Consider the following 21,028-nt stretch of genomic DNA (forward strand, 5'->3'; position numbering starts at 1 on the left):
ATATAAATAAAATTAAAAAAAAAAAAAAAACTAAATAGCTATCCTGAGGGTTACCATCAAGAATCTTTGCAAATTAGCACACTGTTTTCCATTCTGCCCACATAATTCTCCTCCAGCCTTGTATCATCCTGTTCACAGTGTGCTTTTTTATGTATTCATGAAGATGCAAAACTGTATGTGATGTAAGGAATACATCACAATAAATAAGGCTTAACCAAAACTTTTGTCTCGTCTTTTTTTTTATCATCTTGAGATGATCTTGGTTTGTTGGAGTTTTTAATAAGGAATTCCCATCAAATTACCTCTTCTAACTTAAGAAGACCTGTTCTTGGATTGCCTGGGTGGTTCTCTCAGTTAACTGTCAGACTCCTGGTTTCAGCTCAGGTCATGGTCTCAGGGTGGAGATCAAGCCCTTTCTTTCTGCTCAGAGGGGAATCTGCCTGAGATTCTCTCTCTCCCTCTGCCTCTGCCCCTCCCCCTGCTCATGCTCACTCTCACTCTCAAATAAATAAAATCTGAAGAAAAAAAAAAAAAAAGATGTGTTCTTTAAGCCTGTGATGTCACATAGCTTTATTGTCAAGGTCAATTCCAAGAAATTGATACTGAAAGCTCAGAACACGGTGTTGAGAAGGAAGGTTACTGAGTCTTCATAAGACCTCTGCATGTGATTGATTCTCAGTGCTGCTCATGGACATAGGAGGACGATTTTGCTGGGGAAAATGTTTATTACTGATTATCAGAGGAATTTTTTGCATTATATTTAGTATTCTTACAAGATACTGAAATAATTGAGTCTCTTCCCTTTTAAAGCTGATTTTACTGCTTACAATCGTCCTTTTCTAAGGTGGTAAGCAATTTTAAATCCTTGATTATGCTCTATTTCTGGGTGAGTACCTCTTCATGTACTTTAATGTGAAGTACTATATATTTTGATCACTCACATGTCTAAGAACACATTTCTGCCTTAGTTCATGAAAAAGAAGCTTCCACAGATTTTTTTTTTTTAATTGGGCCACAGTCTTCTCTCATCACTGTTTATATAATTTCTTCCTTGACTCCTTATATTTTATTATATGGTGGGAAGGTCTGGAACCAGCTTGGTTTAGGTCCTTTGTGGGAAATTTTTTTAAATTAATAAATGGACAATTTTTTCATTATTTGTACAGTTTTTAAAAAATCAGAATTTCCTTTATTTTTGTCATTCAAACATTTACCATTTTACTGCATTTTACTCAGTCATAACTCAGAACACAATGAGACTTTCCAGTTTCCTTAGAAAGATTGGGTGTGCTTTATCTCCGATTGCTTTGGTTCTGTGCTTCTGTTCTCGCCTTTAAGAAAATTTCTTGTTTGCATATTTTCTTCTCTGTCTTCCATTCTCTGTATCATCCATTTCCTCTGGCATTATTTTAATTGTGTCTCATTCTTCTGAGTTCTGAGACGTCTCTTGAGTTTTTCACACTCTTCCTTGATGTACATCTTCTTAGAACATCTGCTTCTTGTTACAGTCTCCAACATGAATTTTAACTTGACTATGGCATTTTTTTTCTTGTTTTTAAGCAATCTGTCTTGATCTCATTTATTTTGCCTTCTTGCCTCAACCAGTTGTTTGTAACAGTCTCCTTTTACTCCATAGTGCCCAAGGAGTTTGCACTTCATTGAAGATGTCAGGAGTTCCTGGAAGTTTTTTCTGCGTCTTACCCTAAATTACTTGGAGAAGTATCTTTTATCTTCTGAATCTTTACTTTCTTTGGCAATATTGTACATGGTCACATGCAGTTTTTTTCTCTCATCCTCAACTAAGCACAGTTAAAATTTTCAATGAACAGAGAAGACTGACCTTGGTCTTGTCCTTGGTCCACATGTGTAATGAAACGTTTTTTGGGCTGAAGAGCAGCTATGTAGTTTCTACTTAAATTGTAAGATTCAGTCAGAATTCCATGTACTATATTCTGTTTTGCTCAAATGTCATTTTCTTTCTTCCCCAGGACTTTGTTATATCTATTATATTGAACTGATAGAATGTGTACCAAACAAAAAAAAAATGCGGGAAGAATTAGGGTATTTCTTTATTCATAGATTCTTCACCCAATGAGATGTTGTTTGGAGGAGGAGTAATCCAAAAATACACTGTTCTGCTTACTTCACAGTGATTGGGGATCTGCTGTCTCAGTGTTGAGTGGGTTGTGGAGGAGAGGGGAGTGGGAACCGTGGCGAGGACTACATCCTGAGTGGCAAGATATAGGCATTGTAGCAGAATGCCAACCCCGTGAGAAGTGGGTTTCCTCGGAATGGACTGAGGAACAAACACTGGTCAGGTGCATTCACCTCTTCCAGACTTTTTAAAGATAGTCTTTATTTCATGAAGCAAGTTCAGGATATTTCAGACACTAAAGCTTGGAAAGGAGTTTTCTCAGTCTGTTTAGATTTATACTCTGTGAATTAAACATAGCTATGGCCCCCATGGGGGGAAATGGAAAAACTGCTTTAAGTTTCTCAATTAACTTCTCCGCAGATGTGAATATGATGTCAAAAGCTTTGTTTTCTCATCTTCTATCTCTTAAGAGCAAAGGAGGACACCCAGGACATCATTTCAAAGTCACCCCTCTGTGCCCCTCCCCACCCCAAGTAAATTGGCTCCTTCTTTCATCAACACATGATTAACCTAACTACCATTCCCAACAAAACAGCACATACTCTCCTGAGCATGTTTATAAAATATGCAAATCTAACTTGTCCTTTGCTCCATTATCGCATCCATTATTTAGTTTCATTATAAAACATTTGAGGGTGAGAAAGGATAATTAATGCAATTAAATTTCCATGGTTTAAAAATTCCCTAATTTTAGTAAATGTTTTAATGGAACTCTAGCACAAAATTGAAGATGAAATTCATTACCTTCATTATAACAATGCAAAATAGAACAAAATCATTACTCGGAAACTCAAGATATTGTATAAGTGAACATTGGTTTTTTAATAGGAAGCCTCAAAATTCTTCCTATGGATTACCAACGTGTATACATACTTCTTTTTCTAAGGTTTTGGAGACACAGATTTAGGGAGGCATGAGGCTTCACTTTTCATTTGTAAGGGACTCACTTCTGTGTCATCACCTTGCGGCTTGCTTGAAACATGGCAGAATGTGATGTAGTCAATATTCGTGTCCTTTTTGTCCGCCTTGAGATTAAATTCCATCAGCATTTCTTGGGAAACTATGAAGTATCAGACACTGCCCTGGTATTTTCATTTATTTCCTAATGCTCACAGAAGTTGATGGAGAAACTAGGTTGTGAAAATTTGGGGTGGTAAGCTCAGGAACACACCTGGTCAGAGAAGAAAACTAATCAGAGTGAGAGGTCCCCATGCTAGTGTTGAGGATGTAAAATGAGAAGTGGGGGTGATTTCAGAGTCTGCATGATTTAAACTATTCAGATTCAAACTTAGCCTTCTTAGGTGAGGGGTATGTGTTTATACGGATGTGAATATCCATCATTGAATGGATCATACGTATTTTTCTCCTCTTTGGGGTGTGGGAATCCATTGTTACGTTCCAATTGGGTATCATTTATTCTTTGTACTCTTCAGGTCACCTAGAATATTCTTCATCTTTTTAAAAGCTACTGATACATGGGCGCCTGGGTGGCTCTGTTGGTTGAGTCACTGTCTTTAGCTCAGGTGATGATCCTGGAGTCCTGGGATTGACTCTCGCATAGGGGTCCCAGCAACTTGGGGAGTCTGCTTCTTCCTCTGACCTTCTCCCCTCTCATGCTGTCTTTCACTCTCTCTCTCTCTCAAATAAATAAATAAAATCTTAAAAAAATAAAAGCTACTGATACAGGGACTGGCATCTAACCATATGTCCTCCTTCCCTTTCCCCCTTAATCCAAGCTAATTATTATCATGAATCATGTATTTATCATTAGCCTGCCTTCCTCTGTGTATGTGAAATTCACATCTGTTACATACATTGAAATGCATATGTATACACGTATTTTATTATATAAATGCATATATATATATATATATATATATATATACAAGTATTTATTATCATTTAACTTTGTAAAAATATCATGCTATATGTAATCTCTTGGGGATGAATTCCTTTATAGTATCCCATTGCCAAGATTCATCCATATTTTTCATGTTATCCTTGTTGGTTCATTTCACAGAAGTTGAAATCATAGTCATCAGCTCTGCAGTGGGAGATCACTTTTCACAATAGGTTCTTTTTGCAGTAAACAGTGCTGCCACAGATATTTTTGAATGGGAGTTCCATTGAACATGTGCATATGTTTATCTTGGGAATATATTTGTAAGATTGGAATTTCTGGGTCCCAGGAGTTATGTGGTTGTTTCGTTATAGGAGGTAATGCCAAGCTGATTTCCAGTATGACTGGAGCACTTCTCATTTATATTTTGAATTGCTTATTGGTAACTTGGGTATATGCAGACATTGATGTATCCTCTAATAAATATCCAGCCAGTGACTGTTCACTGAGCATCAACTGATAGGCAGTGGGCTTGGCTTTGCCCTAGAGGCAAAGCAATAAACCAACATCATAACCCCCTCCTCAAAAACATCACCAACCGGCAGACTCAAACCTTCATTTCATGATGTGCATTGAAAAAATTCACCCACATACATAGAAAAATAGCCCTGGTTTTTCCTTTGTGAGAAAGAGCCTGGGCAAGGCACAGAAGTTCCTAGAGCTTCTGCAAAGGGGAGGAGCTGGACCAGATTCAAACTGTGTCCTGTGGCGATCTCGCTCTGTGTGTCTGTGGAGGTTTGGAAGGTAGAGATTATTTGGCAGATGAAGGCGAAGGGAAGAGAGGGGAAGAAGAGACAAGAGTGGGACCCCAGGAGATCCATCAATACCGTTAACAAAGCAGTTTCGTTTTTATTGCCAAATGTTTTATATTTCATGGGGATAAGCACAATCAAAAGTGGGAAACACACTGGAACAGGTAATCTCATAAGTCTCTTTATGCCCTAACATCCTGTGATTAAGCATTGTATGATTTAGGGTAATTAATGCCAACTGTTACAACAGATAGAGCCCCAGATCTCAGTGGTTTAGCCTGTAGAGGTTTATTTTTCACTGTACCATGGCCTTCTGAGGGTTGGCTGAGGCTCTCCTCCAGGAGGAGACACAGCGCACAATCCTGTCCTGCTGTGTTCCCACCCTATGGCCTTGAAACTTGTAGCAGCATAGGGAGGAAGGGAAGAATGGACAAAGCCCATTTACCTTTAAGTGACTTGGTCCAGAAGTGATCCTTGAACTCACAGCCCATTGACTAAACCAAGTCCCATGGCCCCAGTGTCACCACGAAGGAGGCTGGGACATGTTGGGGAACACAATGAATATTTGGCATATGGTAACGCTAGTATATGTGCCAAGTGCAAGAAGCATGATTCAGAGGCAAAAGGTCAGAATAGTCAGAGTCAAGGTGATGTACAGTTAAATAGCAGAAATTTCCTCTGAAAGGTACTGTTTTATCCTCATGGAAGTTATTCTTTTAAGAAGATTTGCAGCACGGTTCTTCATTTTTGTTTTGTTTCCTGGGAAATAGGCAATGTTCCCATAAGGACTCATGTTTTTCTTGCTTTTAGAGTGGAAAGATTAAAAGGTTAAAAGTTTAAAAGATTAAAAGGTTATCGGTTTCTCTTGAACTAAAATCCAATTAAAAAAAAATTTCTCAGGTTCTACCATGAAGAGTGGATACAGTGATTTCCATGAATTTGGAACATAATTCCACGAACCCCCATCCTTCCAGCTTGAGCTATTTCCTTTAATACAGATCAAAACGACAAGGCTCTTTTCTCCTGAAGTGCGTCCCTGTTTGCTTCTGTGTTGGGCCCCAACAAAGGAGAACAGAGTACAAAAGTCTTTCTGGCCATCTTTGATGTGACTTAATTGTGTTTTTTGACCTCGATGGTCTGGTCTTTCTCGTTAGATCTGCGTCTTGTCTCCTGTCAGTATAGCTTGCTGTATACGGTTCATTTTCTGAAACAACAGACTCAATTTTGACGTCGTTGATGATGGGGAAAGGTTCAAAGCTTGCATCAGAAGCAACTGAATCATTTCAGGAAGGGACCACTGTTGGGAGAGTGTGCTCTTCAGAGGGCGATTTCTGGTGACTCAAAGCAGCAGTAAGAGAAACATGGAAAGAAGCCCATGCCTGGTGTGGGCGTAGAGCTTTGAAAGGAGAATTGGAATAGTAGCTCAGCTAGAGAAGCAAAGACAGAGTTGCAGACCTAGTGACGCAGGAAATGACGGGCCTCGGGGACAGCCACTGGAAAGACTTAGAGAATGAAGGGAGTCAAAGTTGCCTGGTCTGAACAATAAAGATGAGGAAGGAGGTGCTTATGGAAACATGGGGAAAAATCTATTTTAGGAACTTAAAACATGAATTCTGGGAAAGAAATGACAAATTTCTTTCCTGACCTAACTTTAAAATGAAGGGTCCTCTGGAACAAAACCCACACGGGGCCAAAGCAAATGGGATGGGGCCATGTGATTCCTCCCGTCTCTCTCCCTTGGTGTTCTTGAGAAAGGACACATCTGTGTTCAACAATATGGGTCATTTGGTTGTCCTGCTGCTTCCAGTGGTTACTCATGTCCAGGTGGGAAGGATGGTTCTTTGCAGTGTTAGTGAAGTGACCCTCCACTGGGTTTCCGGTGGGATTTTGCCCTTCCCAGCCATTTACCAGTTTTCTCAAAGAAATCTTCTGAGATCCTCATTTTATGCCAAAGGTGTTGGAGCCTTTGAATCATCAGCTGCAAACACCAAAAAAAACCAGGAGCCATAGGAGATATTAAAAATTAGAAATCCAGACTTTTTGAAACAATAGGCTGAAATTATTTTAGACTTTTTTTTAAAGTGTCATTCCTCTGAAACTTAAAGAATCCAAGGAATATTCAAGCAAAAAAGGAAGCTTCTTAATTCATTTTAAGAGATCAGCAGAACCTCAGTACCAAAACTCTGTAGAAATAGCACTCCCCCCAAGAAAACTAAAGATCATTTTCACTTTTGAATATTGATGTGAAAATTTAAATAAAATGTTAGCTTATCCAATCCAGCCATGTGTTAACAGAAGAATAATCTGTAAGTGAAATTTACTTTAGGAATGCAAACGTAGTTCAACATTAGTAAATCAAATACAAAATATATTATGTCAAAGATTTTTAAGTTACAATTATATAATTACATCATAAGATGCTGCTGATGAATATTGTATTTAGTATATAACATTTAGGAACTGATGAAATTTAGTCGTTCCTCATAAAAACTTATAGAAGGAAATTACTTAAACATGGTAAAATTATTTATATAAATAGCTACTCTTACTGTATTTAAAAAAAAACATTTTCAATAAAATCAGGAATAATAAACATATACTTATAACTACTATTATACAATACTGTTTTTATAATTATATCTAATGTAATCAGGCAAAATAATTTTTAAATTCTTGAAACTCTATGTAAATATTTGAAAAGAATAAAAAATTTACTGATAACATAATTAAACTTGAACTCTCAAAAGGCTTTATTAAGAATACTAAGGCTGAGGGGCACCTGGGTGGCTCAGTGGGTTAAGCCTCTGCCTTTGGCTCAGGTCATGATCCCAGGGTCCTGGGATCAAGCCCCACATCAGGCTCTCTGCTCAGCAGAGAGCCTCCTCCCCCGCCGCCCCGCCTGCCTCTCTGCCTACTTGTGATCTCTGTCAAATAAATAAATAAAATCTTAAAAAAAAAGATTACTGATGCTTAATTGGGGAAATATATATATATATATATATATATATATACACACATATATGTATATGTATATATAGCTTTCCTACAAACAACAATATCTAGTTAGTGAAGATTATTTTGGGGAGAGAATAATTTGTGTACGTGTCTGTTTGTACCTTGATCCAAAGGAAAACGAAAAGCGTAAAACACCAAGAAAAGAAGATAATTATATAAGGAGAGTATGAAATATTATAAAAGTACTTAATAACACCCAAACAAATAGTAAATACCTAGATGAAAAAATCTAATATCACAAAATAGCTGTCATTCCAAACATATTACATAAATTAATACAGTTCCACTCAGCAATTCAATAGATCTATTATAAAAATAGGTAAAAGTTATTTTAAATAATCGATACAGTAGGATAAATGTTTAAGAGTACACAAACGTCTTAAATAAAAATAGTCATGACATGACAAAAGTTAAAATGTATACAGAGCTGTTATAATCAAAACAGTATTTTCACAAGGATATAAATAAGTGGGTTAGTGGGACCTAAAATATTCCCCAGTAGATTCAAGTATGTATGAGGAGTTAGAGTACAATAAGGATAAACTTTTCATTCTGTGGGTAGCGGGTGATTTATTTAATAAAGTATCCTGTGCTGTGGAAGAAGAAAGCTAAGGCTCTTCCACAACAACAAAAATGTCATCTGTTTGGACTATTCAAATGTAAAAACTAGGAGAAGAAAGTATATGAGAGTATTTACATAATCTGAGAGCATAAAGACCATCAGAATGAGCCGGGATACCCAGAAAGCTTAAATAGATACATATTGTGCCATCAGGTTTTTTTAAACCTGTGTGTAGCTATTTAAAACGATGAAGTATCTGAGACTTGACCAACTTGTGGGCTGACTTAGTAGCCTGCCATCATTTTACAAATGCTCCAGAAGGTACGTTTCCTGGTCCAGAGACAAAGGACTTTATTACTCACAGGAGCAGCGGTAGTTAGAGTATTACAGCCAGCAACAGCAAGAGCTTTACCTGTTTCCAGAGCCCTGATTCCCACCTGGTGAAGCGGAGAGTATCAGGTGACACCCGCAGGTACCATAGGTTATAGGAGAGGCACCCTGAACTTGGAGACCCTGCATTTTTTTATAATGGTCAATAAGCATATGTACCATTTTTTTCCAGAGTGAAGCACTATCTCTATCTGTCATACTGTTTTTCTTCCTTTTTTTAAATTTTATTTATTTATTAGAGAGAGAGAGAGAGAGAGCACACAGGCAAGGCGGAGGGAAAAGCAGGGTCCCCCCTCAGCAGGGAGCTGATGCGGGACTTGATCCTGGGACCCCAGGTTCATGACCTGAGCAGGAGGCAGATGCTCAGCTGACTGAGCCACCTGGGTGCCCGTGTTACGGTGTTCTCTGCGCAAACATCCTTAAGAAGGATAGTGCAGGACACAGGCAGTCAAGACCTCTGCTCAGGAGACAGACAGAAAGTCAAGAGACATGTGGAGAGTTGTCTCCCAAAATGGCATGGACCAAGTTAGAAGTAAAACATTTAAAGGCCTAAAAATATTTATACCACATACTATAGACGATGAGTTTGTGTATTGTATGTGTATGTTTATATATGTGTGTATGTTTTTATATATACACCACATACATATGTGTATATATACATATATGTAGCATATATTTATATTTAACATATACATATATGTATATATGTGTATATACATATACACATATACATAGATGTGTATATATGTGTATATATGTATATATATGTATATATATTTTCAAGATGCATTATTTTGACCCAGAAATTCCATTCTGGTAATTTCTCTGACAGATGGAAATCTGGTTCTCTGTAAATATCTGTCTACAAGGATATTTAAACTGATTATCTACCAAAAGAAGAATGGGCACATTAAATATGTTTCTATGCGGTCTTTAGAAAGAACAAAGTTAGATCTGTTTTTTTTTTGAACTGGAGGGAGATCTGTGTTATAGTAAGTAGAAAAAATATACTTCAGAGTAAATGTTAGAGAAAGAGAAGGAGGGAAAGCAGAAGATTGGGGAAGAGAGGAAAGAAGAAAGGAAATCTGTAGATATTTGATATATCATTGTGGACATGTGAAAGGGATAGAAAAATGCATTACATTGAATTCCTTGGGGGGGTTAATATAGAAAGGGTAGATTATTAACTTAAAAAAATCTTGCCCCTCTTTGTGTTTTTCTCCTATTACAAATTATTATTTTTTTAAAGATTTTTTTTTTTTTTTTAATTTAAGAGAGAGAGTGGGAGGGAGAGGGAGAATCTCGGACTCCCTGCTGAGCACGGAGCCTGTTTCGGGGCTCTGTCTGAGGACCCTGAGATCATGACCTGAGCTGAAACCAAGAGCTGATGCTTACCTGGCTGAGCCACCCAGGTGCCCCTCTCCTATTATAAATTATTTACTAAAAAAAGAAAGGAAGAAAGAAATCAAATTAGCCATTATTTTGGCAGTTTATGATTCTCAACATGCTTTGTTCTGGACTCATTCATTCATTTGTTAATTCAACAATGTTACTGAGTATTTTCTATGCATCAAATGCTGCTCAGGTGCTGGGGAATATAGTAATGAACCCAAATTCTCTCATGCCACGGAACTAGAATAATAGTGTGGATGTCAGAAAATAAACATGTAATATGCATTCATACAAAATCCTTGGTATATAATATATTTCACACAGAAAAAGAAAAGTCTTTGGGGTGCCTGGGTGGTGCCGCTGGTTAAGCAAGCCAACTTTCAGCTCAGGTCATGATCTCTGGGTTGTGAGACTGAGCTCTGGGCTCAGCATGGAGTCGGCTTCAGATTCTCTCTCCTTCTCTCTGTACCCCTCCCACTTGTGCTCTCTTTCTCTTAAACAAGTAAATCTTAGAAAGACAAGAAAAGCTTTATCTGGCTTGCTTGGATCATGGCATAGGAGAAAGGTATTGTAAACTCTCACAGTTAAAGGGAAAGGAAAAGAACAAAAATTTAAGCGGACTTTTGAAGTCAGTGCAACCATGTAACAATTTACAGGGATGCCTGCTTATGTTGCAGACAATCAAAGCAAGTTTTCCTTCTGGCAGCAGTAAGCAGGAGAGGAGCAAGCTTCCATTGAGAGTCCCTTATTGGTATAAAAACACTTGTAAACTCCTGTCTTCAACCCCTTGTTCGAGTATCAGCTCCCAAAAGGAAGGACTCACCAAAGGTGACTGCAAGATGAGTCTGGTGAATGTTGACTCTCAGGGACACCCGTGGACCTCACCTCTACAAGCTGGTCAACTGAGATACAGATGCACTTGCTAATGCTCCTGACGGATGTGATCCTGCAAATGCAGAATGAAAAGACAGCTTTAAAGGAGCTTCATATGCATCTAGTGAGGGCAGTCCCCAGATGGTACAATTTCCCAAGAACAGGAAGGGATAAAGGCACTGAACCATTTTCCTGTTGGAGTAGGTGGTAAACGGACTCCAGATGCGACCATCAGTAGAATTTTTGGACCTAATAGCTAGAAAGACTTTTTCCTGGTTTCTTTAAAAAGTGAGGTGGGCGGTGGGTGCCTATGTGGCTCAATCAGATAAATGTCCGCCTTTGGCTCAGGTCATGATCTGGGGTCCTGAGATCGAGTCCCACATCGGGCCCCCTGCGCAGCAGGGATGGGCGGTGGGGGAATCCTGCTTCTCCTTCTCCATCTGCTCCTCCTCCCCCTCCTCCCCCCTGCTCTCTCAAATAAATAGATAAATAAATAAATAAGTAAATAAATAAAATCTCCCCCCCCAAAAAAAGGAAAGAAAAGAAAAGAAAAAAGTGTGTGGACTTCTTCAGACTCTAGCCCATGCATGTTTCCTTGCTGAAGTTTGAGATGATTATAACCATTCCTGGTGTTACATTTATGCTTTCCGCTCACTGTGCTACCTGACGCTGTACTTACTGAGTTGAATATGGCAGGTTATGGGTCTTTAAAGTCATAAATTTAAATTCATTTTCTTAGTGGGTTCACTCATTTAAAATGGTGCCTTCATTTTGGAGCTCCTGGAACTGCTAGCTAATTCTATAACTCAATCATAACTCTGCAAGTGAAACCCTTAAATAAAATAAAGAAAAAAAAAAAAAAGTTAATGGCTGCCAAATTACTCAGCATAAAAGCCAAGAAATAATAGGTTTACAATGCATTAGCTGTTTAAAAAGAATTGTCAATTAAAGGGCTCAGCCAGTTGCAAACATTTATCAGACAAAAGCAGGTGCTGATAAAATATTTAAGCCCTTAAAATAATAAAGGAAGATTAAGGTGTCAAAGTGGATGAAAATAAATATTCAGTGGTAAAAACAGGGTAAGTTTCCTCCTCAATCAAAAACTCTGGTCCTGCTGTCACTGTAGGGGCATTAGGTATGCAGGGAAGGGAGGCAGAGAGGAATTTGGGTGTCTGGTCAGACTTAAAATGGCTGAATGTTTGCAGGGTTATTGATGGATGTGATCTCTCTCCAGGCAAGTAATAAAACACCTTGCAATTGTGTAGCATTTTCTACCTCACCAAAGCCATTCACATATATTATTACGCTTAATCTTCTCAAGACTGTTGTTACTAACAAGAGGTTCAGAGAGGGAAGATGAATTGCCCAAGTTCACATGGAAACTGTATCAAAAGTAGATTTTCTAATCCTCCTCTACCCCCAGCCAGCTTTTAGCCCCAGAATGGCTGTGTATTTGTTTAAAACAGCTCTGATGAGTTGTTTTTCTTCTAGAACAATTTATCTGATGGTAAAATAATTTTCTTGATAAATTTCAGTATTCTTTCTGAAAACAAAACAAAGCAAAAAAAAAAAAAAACAGGAAAAAAAAACAAACAAACATAGAGCTGCCTGAGATGATCCAATTCAGGTGATTCATTCCATGGATGGGGAAAGCGAGAGCCAGGACGGAAAAACAACTCTGTCAAGGGGCATTTAGCAAGTTGGAGAAGATTCTGGAATGAGTTGACATCGGGTACACACCTAGCCAGTGAGTGTTCTTTCTGTTTGTGATTTTGATTTCTGGTGTTCACTGATCTGCTGACCGAATTGTCCCTGATTTTAATTCCTGCCTTCGTGAATGTCAGGCTGTCTCTCTCATTCTGTCTAGAACGCTTTCTCTACACTTCTCCCAAAAGTAGGTCTCTCTGTGAAACTTCCTCGGTAAGAACTCACGTACTTCTTGGAGACAAAAATGTATCTAATGTCAACCAGGCTACCATATAGTGTCATTCTGTTTATTTATATGCATAAAAATACCTAAGAAATGTGATTTAGGGTGATTATACATCCTATTTGGCAAAATTATTTTGTGATTCCCTTAGGCAGTGGAAGCAGTCTAAAGTTTTAGGTAGAGGTAGATTGTGTTTTTGAAATTTAGGGAAGAAACATAATGTCAAGGTCATTTTTCATGTCTGTGAATTTCTGCCTATGATAATGATGTATTTTAGCCTCTGAACCAAATTGTTTCTAGAGTAAAATAAATCACTGAGAACTCAGAAAGGCTATACAATAATCAATGATTACGCCAAGTAAAATCAACATAATCATTAGGTGAAACTGAAAAATCTAATATTTTGTATCATACTCCTGAGTCTGATTGTACATTATTTTAAGGTTGATTAAACAAGAAAACATTTATGATCATCACAATCCCAAAGAGATTTCCAAAGCCAGTTGGTTTTTAACTTGCAAACGAATTACTTCGACTCCATTTAGAAGCCTCAATAAGTGATGCTTTTTATCATCTCACAGAAGTTAATAGTAATTTCTCACATCTGAATGAATGAATTACTGGAATGTTCTGTTGTTGTTTTTGTTGTCTACATTTTATTTTATTTTTTTATTGTGTTATGTTAGTCACCATAAAATACATCATTAGTTTTTGATGCAGTACTCCAGGATTCATTGTTCATGCATCACACCCAGTGCTCCATGCAATACGTGCCCTCCTTAATACCCGCCACCAGGCTCACCCAGCCCCCCACCTCTCCCCCTCCTCTCTAAAACCCTCAGTTTGTTTCTTGGAGTCCACAGTCTCTCATGGTTCATCTCCCCCTCTGATTTCTCCCAATTCACTTGTCCTTTCCTTCTGCTAATGAATGTTCTTAATCAATAAAGAATAAAATTAACAGTTTTGTTGGAATATATTTCTTCCGATTTGCCAAATCCTTCCAGCAAAATGTTATGTTACCTGGAAATGGCAAGATTGTAGCCATGGCTAAAGAATAGAATCAAAGAGTGATATGGATCAAATGATTAAGAAAGTATCTGGGCAGACCTCATGGTAACAAACAGTAACAGACAACTTCCTACACCTGCTTGCATCCCTATATTACTCATTTAGGAATGAATCTCAGTTCTTCTTTGCCAATAAACACTCTCAAAGGCAGGTAGGTAGGTTGGTTGTTTGGTTGGTTGATTGATTGACTGATGGCCCATTTATTTAAGGTCCATTATTGCATGACAAAAAGGGCACAATAAAATTTGATTATTTAGATTTTGCTCTAGGGCTCTGTTATTGGCAAGCACCAAAAAGCTAGCTAGCAACATACTGGAAATGTAGCCTAAAGTGCATGCCTTCTGCCCTCTTGCATAACTTCTGAAAACATTTTTAATGGAAGGACCAGGAGTGAGGACCTATAGAGGATCCACTTTTAAGTTCTCTGTTCTGTCGTTAGACCCGCTACAAAAACTAGTTAAATCGCCTCATCTGTTTTTGGCAGCCTGAACTTGCTTAGGGCATGCCTGCACCGTCCTTTCCGCGGTAGAGTTTAGTGGACATCCTGAGTCCTTGTGTAAATTCAGGTGTAGTTCTTTACCACTCTGCTGCAGCAGGAGCGTCTTACTGTGGTGCCTGCAGCCGTGGGCGTGTGAGATGAGTGGACAGGGAACACCGTGAGCTGGTGGGTACAGCAAGAGATGTAGAACATCTCAGCCGGTTTGTAAGCAGAAGCAAAAGAGAGGCTCCTGGCTGGCTCAGTCAGTTAAGTGTCTGCCTTCGGCTCAGGTCATGATCCCGGGGTCTTGGGATTGAGTTCTGCATGACGCTCCTTGCTGAGCAGGGAGCCTGCGTCTCCCTCTCCCACTACCCTGGCTCGTGTTTCCTCTCTCTCTCTCTCTCTCTTCGGTCAAATGAATAAATAAAATCTTAAAAAATAAAAAAGAAGAAGAAGAAGAAGAAGAAGAAGCAAAAGAAAGAAAAGGAAAAAGAGGAACGATGTAGTATTTATCCCATGAATATTCCTTATTCTAAGACAAAGGAAGCTGTAACTACAACAGCAAGGTGTGTAAGCAGTATCCATTCCACACAGTAGTGCAGGACCATGGCAATGAGTGTGCAAGCTGAAAATGTACACAGCAGCCTTAATAATCCATGGGAAAAAAATTAAGATTGTCCCACGAGCTTTCAAGATGTTTGTCAAAATGTCAAAAACTCTCTTACTGTAGGATAGCAATACATAGAAAAATGGGAAAGTAGCAAAGCTCATACTTAGCACATTATCATTTAAAACATTAGGAATACTGGGAACTAGAGTGTTTTATTTCTTTGTCAACAATCTAGTAAGAACAGTTTGAACAGTGCTTGCTTTGTTCTTCTCGTCATGGCCATTGCTAGATGGAGTGGTGAATTGTGAATTGTGCCTCGGTGAATTGTCACACGGCTTTCTAAGCATGGATCAGCTTTCATCGTTTTATTGTTTGTGCTTCCCATGTCATGAAAGGGTTCCAAGTGTTCCTTTGATGGACGGTTTTTTTCTCATATCACTTCTAGAATATTTTCCCCTTTTTACTTTATTTTTAGAGGGAGATAGAAGAGAGTGGGTGAGCGGGGGTAGGGGCAGAGGGAGAGAATCTCGAGAAGACTCTGTGCCTGATGTGGGGCTCAGTCCCACAAACCCCGAGATCATGACCTGAGCTGAAATCAGGAGTTTGCCACTCAACCAACTGAGCCACCCACTCAGGTGCCCCCTAGAACATCTTCACCCTTTAATCTATAAATCTACCTTCACCAGATCTCTCTGGCTACATATCAGAGTCTCTTAAATGTTGGCATTTTCAGCTTTCCCATGATCAGCTCTTTCTTCTATAAGCCTGATTATCTTCGATTCCAGTTTCACTCCCAGTGGTATCATTTTTTTGGTGTTTGTTGCCTGTCATCTTGGTGTCAGTTCCCTCTGTCCACTACCATTTTTGTAAAATGTCATGTGGGTTTATTGCTGGGGAGTTGAGTACATGCCTCACGGTCTTGGTGTGAACTAAATCCCAGAGGCACTGAGACCAACCAACCATAGATATTAGGAGAAGTCTCTTTGTGAACAGTAGGGGTAGGGGTTAGAGCAAAGTTTGTCCATTGGACACTTTGTTGTGGTGATAAATTGTGATAATTGAAACTTCAACTGCTGGTGTTCCCTAACTAAGCCATGACAACTGAAATTCACACATGTCTGAACTGTGCCAAGCCTAGATTGTTTGCATCAAACTATATTTATAAAAGCTACTGGGATGGAGACTGACCCAGGATAGCACAGAATAATACTTATGGCAGAGAGCTCACCAGGACACATGGGAGTCCCTTAGAGAAATCACTGAATCACAGACAGACCTGCTCCCATCTGTCCTGCAGAAGAAACTGAGGGGGTTTCATCATTGGACGCCAATTGGTAGTTGTCCCAGCATAGATATCACCAAAGGAAGTCAGAGAGGACATGGAGAAAGGAGCAGACTCCAGGTGTTACCTGGGAGGGCAAGGTGATCCTTGAGAACATCTCAAGGTGATCCTTGAGAACATCCTAGAATAATAAGTGTGTGGAGGTCTCTTGTGAAGAAGGTTGGTCTAGAAGAAGGTCCTTCAGTGGCAGCTGGAGATGAAGTCAGAGAAAACCGTATCATGAGCCAGATGGGCATCTCTGTGGGTGCCTAATCTGTTGCTCTGGGAGTGCTTAATGATGAGCCACAGATAAAATCTCATCTCCAAAGAATGTGCCTGAAGCATCTTGGAGGGTGTCTTTGGAGTACCCCAAGAGCTTTTTGCTCCTGAATGATATTTTCAACAGTAAAGGAAACATTTGAGTGACCGTTGGGGTATCCAGTGCCTGTCTAAACAATCCTAGAAAAAGTAGCAAAGATGTGTTGGGAACTCTCTGGAAAAATGTATTGAAAAACTGCCTCTTGGCTGCCTCTAGAAAGCCATGTGTCTTTTCATTACCCTCACAGAGGGATTTAGAGTATGTAAACATGGAAGCCCTTTGAAACTTCACCCAGTAGATTAAGTATTAATCATCTACAATATACATAAATAATGACAGTTTTATGTAAAATCAAGGCCTGATATGCAGCAATTGCCAGTATCTTTTTCTGTGGACACACAGAAATATGCAGCAATTGCCAGTATCTTTTTCTGTGGACACCCACTATTAGGGCAGTTTCAGTTTCTGAATTGAATCACAAGAAGTGAATAGGTTTGCTGTTATCTAAGACTTGGGAGCGGGGAGCTGGTACTACACTTTGCAATGATACATTTCTTACCACATTTCCTTGTGCCGCTCTTGCAAACTTTCAGGGGTTCTGAGCTACATTTTCTCAACCTTCTGTACCAGAGCAAACCTTTAGAAATGCCTGTCCCAGATGGATTTCTTCCCTCAGCTGAGAACAGGCACTGGGTGTGTTGGATTGCAGCCCTGTTGTGCTGGAAAGGGCCAGATCAGCAGGGGCTGGGAGAGCCTGGGAACGGTTCCCAGATGGGGCCAATGAAATGGTGACAGGTAAGTTAGGCAGACTACTGTATCAGGTCTAGTATGCCAGGGTGCAAAAGAGAACAGGGTGCCAGTGCCAGGAGCCAGAATGGCTTTGTTCAGTGCTCTTGGGAAAGCCATGCCGAGGAAGTCTTGGGACGGAAAGGTCCATTGCATCATTACCTAAGGGCAGTCACTCACCTCAGGAGTGGAAAATTCCAGCACAAACGTGCACTCAGATTCTCTACGGCAGTGTATCTCACCACTTCACCCTCCTGTCAGTCTACCTCCTGGGCCAAGCTGTGGTTCAGCAGGGGAGGAGGAAATTCCTTGTACCCTCTTCGATTCTGCAATTGGACGTCAGCATTAAGCTGGTTTAAGATGCACGAACAGGAGAAAAACATACACATTTTATTTCATATTTATTTCATATTTGTACATGGGTATCTGCAGAGGCAGATGGAGACTTGAAGAAGCTATTAAGTCTATAACCTTATATGATAAATGGTGGGGACAATTTACTCATCGTGGGCAGCGATTAGGAAGTATATGAGGAAACTAATAGGCTAAGGCTATTAGAGGCTAAGGGTTAATTTAGTAGGTTTGCTTATACAGGTCTGGTTTCACCATTGATTCTTGGTCTCTAGTGATAAAGGTGTTCTTTTCTTCCTGGTTCAGGGAGGGAACCCTTCTCTCAGGAAATTGTAGGACCTATAATGATGTAGAATGGGAGGTCAGAGACCCTGACTGCATCCACTCTTTCTCAGGTGCTTTCAGCCCAGAATAATCAACATGCCAATGCACTATATATATATATATATATATATATATATATATATATATATTGCATTGCAGAATATATTGCAATGTAATATATTCTGGGGCAGAATATATTGCAGTGGGGCAGAATATATTGCAATGCAATATATTCTGGGGTGACATGTTCTGAACTTCTTCCTTGAGGTTCATCCTTCCAGTGTGAACATAGCCATGGGGCTGCCCCAGGGGCCAGGCTCCCTGTCCCCCACCCCACCCCATGTCAGTCAAAGGCTCAGGGCAAGAGCCTAGAAGGGTGATCTTTCTCTCAGGTTTGGTGCTGCAACAGCTGTCAGCATCCCACCAGCCACACAATGCTAATTTGCATATTTTCAAAAACACAAAAAGTGTTTGGCAATTCCAGCCAAGTGGGGATTCCGTGGTCCAGTGGGGAGATGTGACTACAAAGTGGATGTGAGCATACTTACTTTGTAGGGTACTGAAATGATAGAGTGATGTTTTTTATAAGCCCCTCGAAGAGTATCTGACTTCTGAGTCCCTCCCTGGTCCTGCAGAATCAGAAGCTCATAGGAAGGGCCTTGGAGATTTTGTTTTTCACAGGTGATGGGTGAGACTTGTATGCATTAGGCTCAGCATGGGTCAGCTGGCCAGCTTTTTGTTGTAAAGCAGCTGGTATCCTACCAGATACATGAAAGGTAGCTATCAATGGTTCTGCTGTGGTTACTGTTGCTATTAATGACAACTCCAGGAATTATCCCAAAGTATGGCCTGTCTTGGGAATATGAAAATGGGATACGGCTGGGTCTACAGCCTGATGGTTGAAAGCGTGGCGTCTGGAGCCAGACTGCCTTGGTTCGAATACTACCTTTTCCACTTAACTAATGCTTTAGCCTTGGGTGAGTGACTCTGACTCAGTTCCCTTATCTGAAAGTCAGAGGTAAAACAGAATGCCTCTTCCTATAACAGACTTGTAAAATGACTATCTCAAACTTAAAATTTTTAAAAAATAAATTATTTAGTTACATGATGTCTTCTGCTTACCATGTATTTTACTTGGCTTGTATAAAATACAATTTCAGTAAAGAAAAATTTACAAACACACCCATACAAAGACTAGTCTATCAAAAATACAGTAATAGCCTCCAAATTAATATTCTGGGCTCCAATTTCAATCCCTCCAAAATCTGTCCTTGAAATAACAGCCAGAAATAAATTATTGATTAACTCATTTCTCTGTTTAAAAAAACTTTTTTTTTTTTTTTTAATAGAAAGCAAGATCACAATTAGGCAGAGAGGCAGACAGAGAGAGCGGGGGAAGTAGACTCCCCACTGAGCAGAGAGCCTGATGTGGGTTCAATCCAAGGACCCTGAGATCATGACCTGAGCTGAAGGCAGGGGCCTAACCCACTGAGCCACCCAGGCACCCCTAAAAATACATTTAAAATAATTTTGAAAGTTGTGTTATTATTTTTTTAATTTAATTTAATTTTTTTCAGTGTTCCAAAATTCACTGTTTATGCACCACACCTAGTGCTCCATGTAATACATGCCCTCCTCAATACCCACCACTGGGCTCACCCCTGAAAAAAAACCTCAGTTTGTTTCTCAGAGTCCACAGTCTCTCATGGTCTGTCTCCCCCTCCGATTTCCCCCAACTCCCTTCTCAAAAACATGTTTAAAAAATATTTTACCAGCTTTTCAATGAGATGAACACTCTACAATCAATGTTGCATTCTCATACATGGCATTATTTTTCTTTTCTGGTGGTACACAATGTAACAATGCTTCTTATAATCAACACACACCTAGATTTAATCAAAGATGGTAAATTATTTAATCTATGGAAATTGCTAACAACAGGACCTGACTCACCAGCAAGCATTCAGGAAAGTAGCTATTATTAATTTAGTTGTGTGTGTGTGTGTGTGTTTCCAGACAAGGGGTTATGTTTCAGGTGGATCTCTGGATTTGATGTTAACCTCTTCCAAGTTGTTCTGTTTTGTTTTGTAAAGATTTTGTTTACTTATTTGACAGAGAGAGAGCACGTGAGAGTATAAGCGGTGGGGGGTGGGGGGAGCGGGGAGCAGCAGGCAGAGGGAGAAGCAGGCTTCTTGCCAAGCAAGGAACCTGATAGGGGGCTCGATCCCAGGACCCTGGGATCATGACCTGAACTGAAGGCAGATGCTTAACCAACTGAGCCACCCAGGCGTCCCTACCTCTTTCAGGTTTAATTGGAATCCCTTCTCGTGCATCTCTTAGCTACAACTGTTTTCAGAATTCAGTACTAACTGTCTTTATGTTTTGCAACAGAGACTCTGACCTTTCCTTTGGCTTTCCATCATGATTTAAAGCACGACATTCAGCTTTCCACCAGTAGGATGACTGCTATGGAGGGTTCCCCAGGCTTCTTTCATTATTAGGACAGGGTCATAGGTGTTTCATTTGAGGCTCCTAGTCCTGGACCTTCTTGTATAATAACACTCCTTACTTCATTCAGATTCTTACATGGACAAGAAAGGGGAAAATGAATATAGGGGTTCAAAGTAATTCAGATACATACACAGGATCAGCCTCAGAGTAAGTATTATCCACATAATGATAAGAAAACTCCCCCAGCATCCTCAGTAGAATGCTGACTTAATGTAGTTGCACCATTAAATGGTATCTATAATATGTATTATAATTCATCTCTGTTCGAACTGTCAAGGCCAATGAGAC

The 21,028-nt window shown here is 39.5% G+C and overlaps 1 protein-coding gene across 5 annotated transcripts in view; it reads left to right on the plus strand.

Annotated features, from left to right (window-relative positions):
- The window catches only part of KCNN2 (potassium calcium-activated channel subfamily N member 2), a 461,444-nt gene that overhangs the window by 191,983 nt on the left and 248,433 nt on the right, over positions 1–21,028 (plus strand). The window lies entirely within an intron of this gene.

This window comes from Mustela erminea, chromosome 3 (assembly GCF_009829155.1).
Source record: "Mustela erminea isolate mMusErm1 chromosome 3, mMusErm1.Pri, whole genome shotgun sequence".
NCBI lineage: Eukaryota > Metazoa > Chordata > Mammalia > Carnivora > Mustelidae > Mustela > Mustela erminea.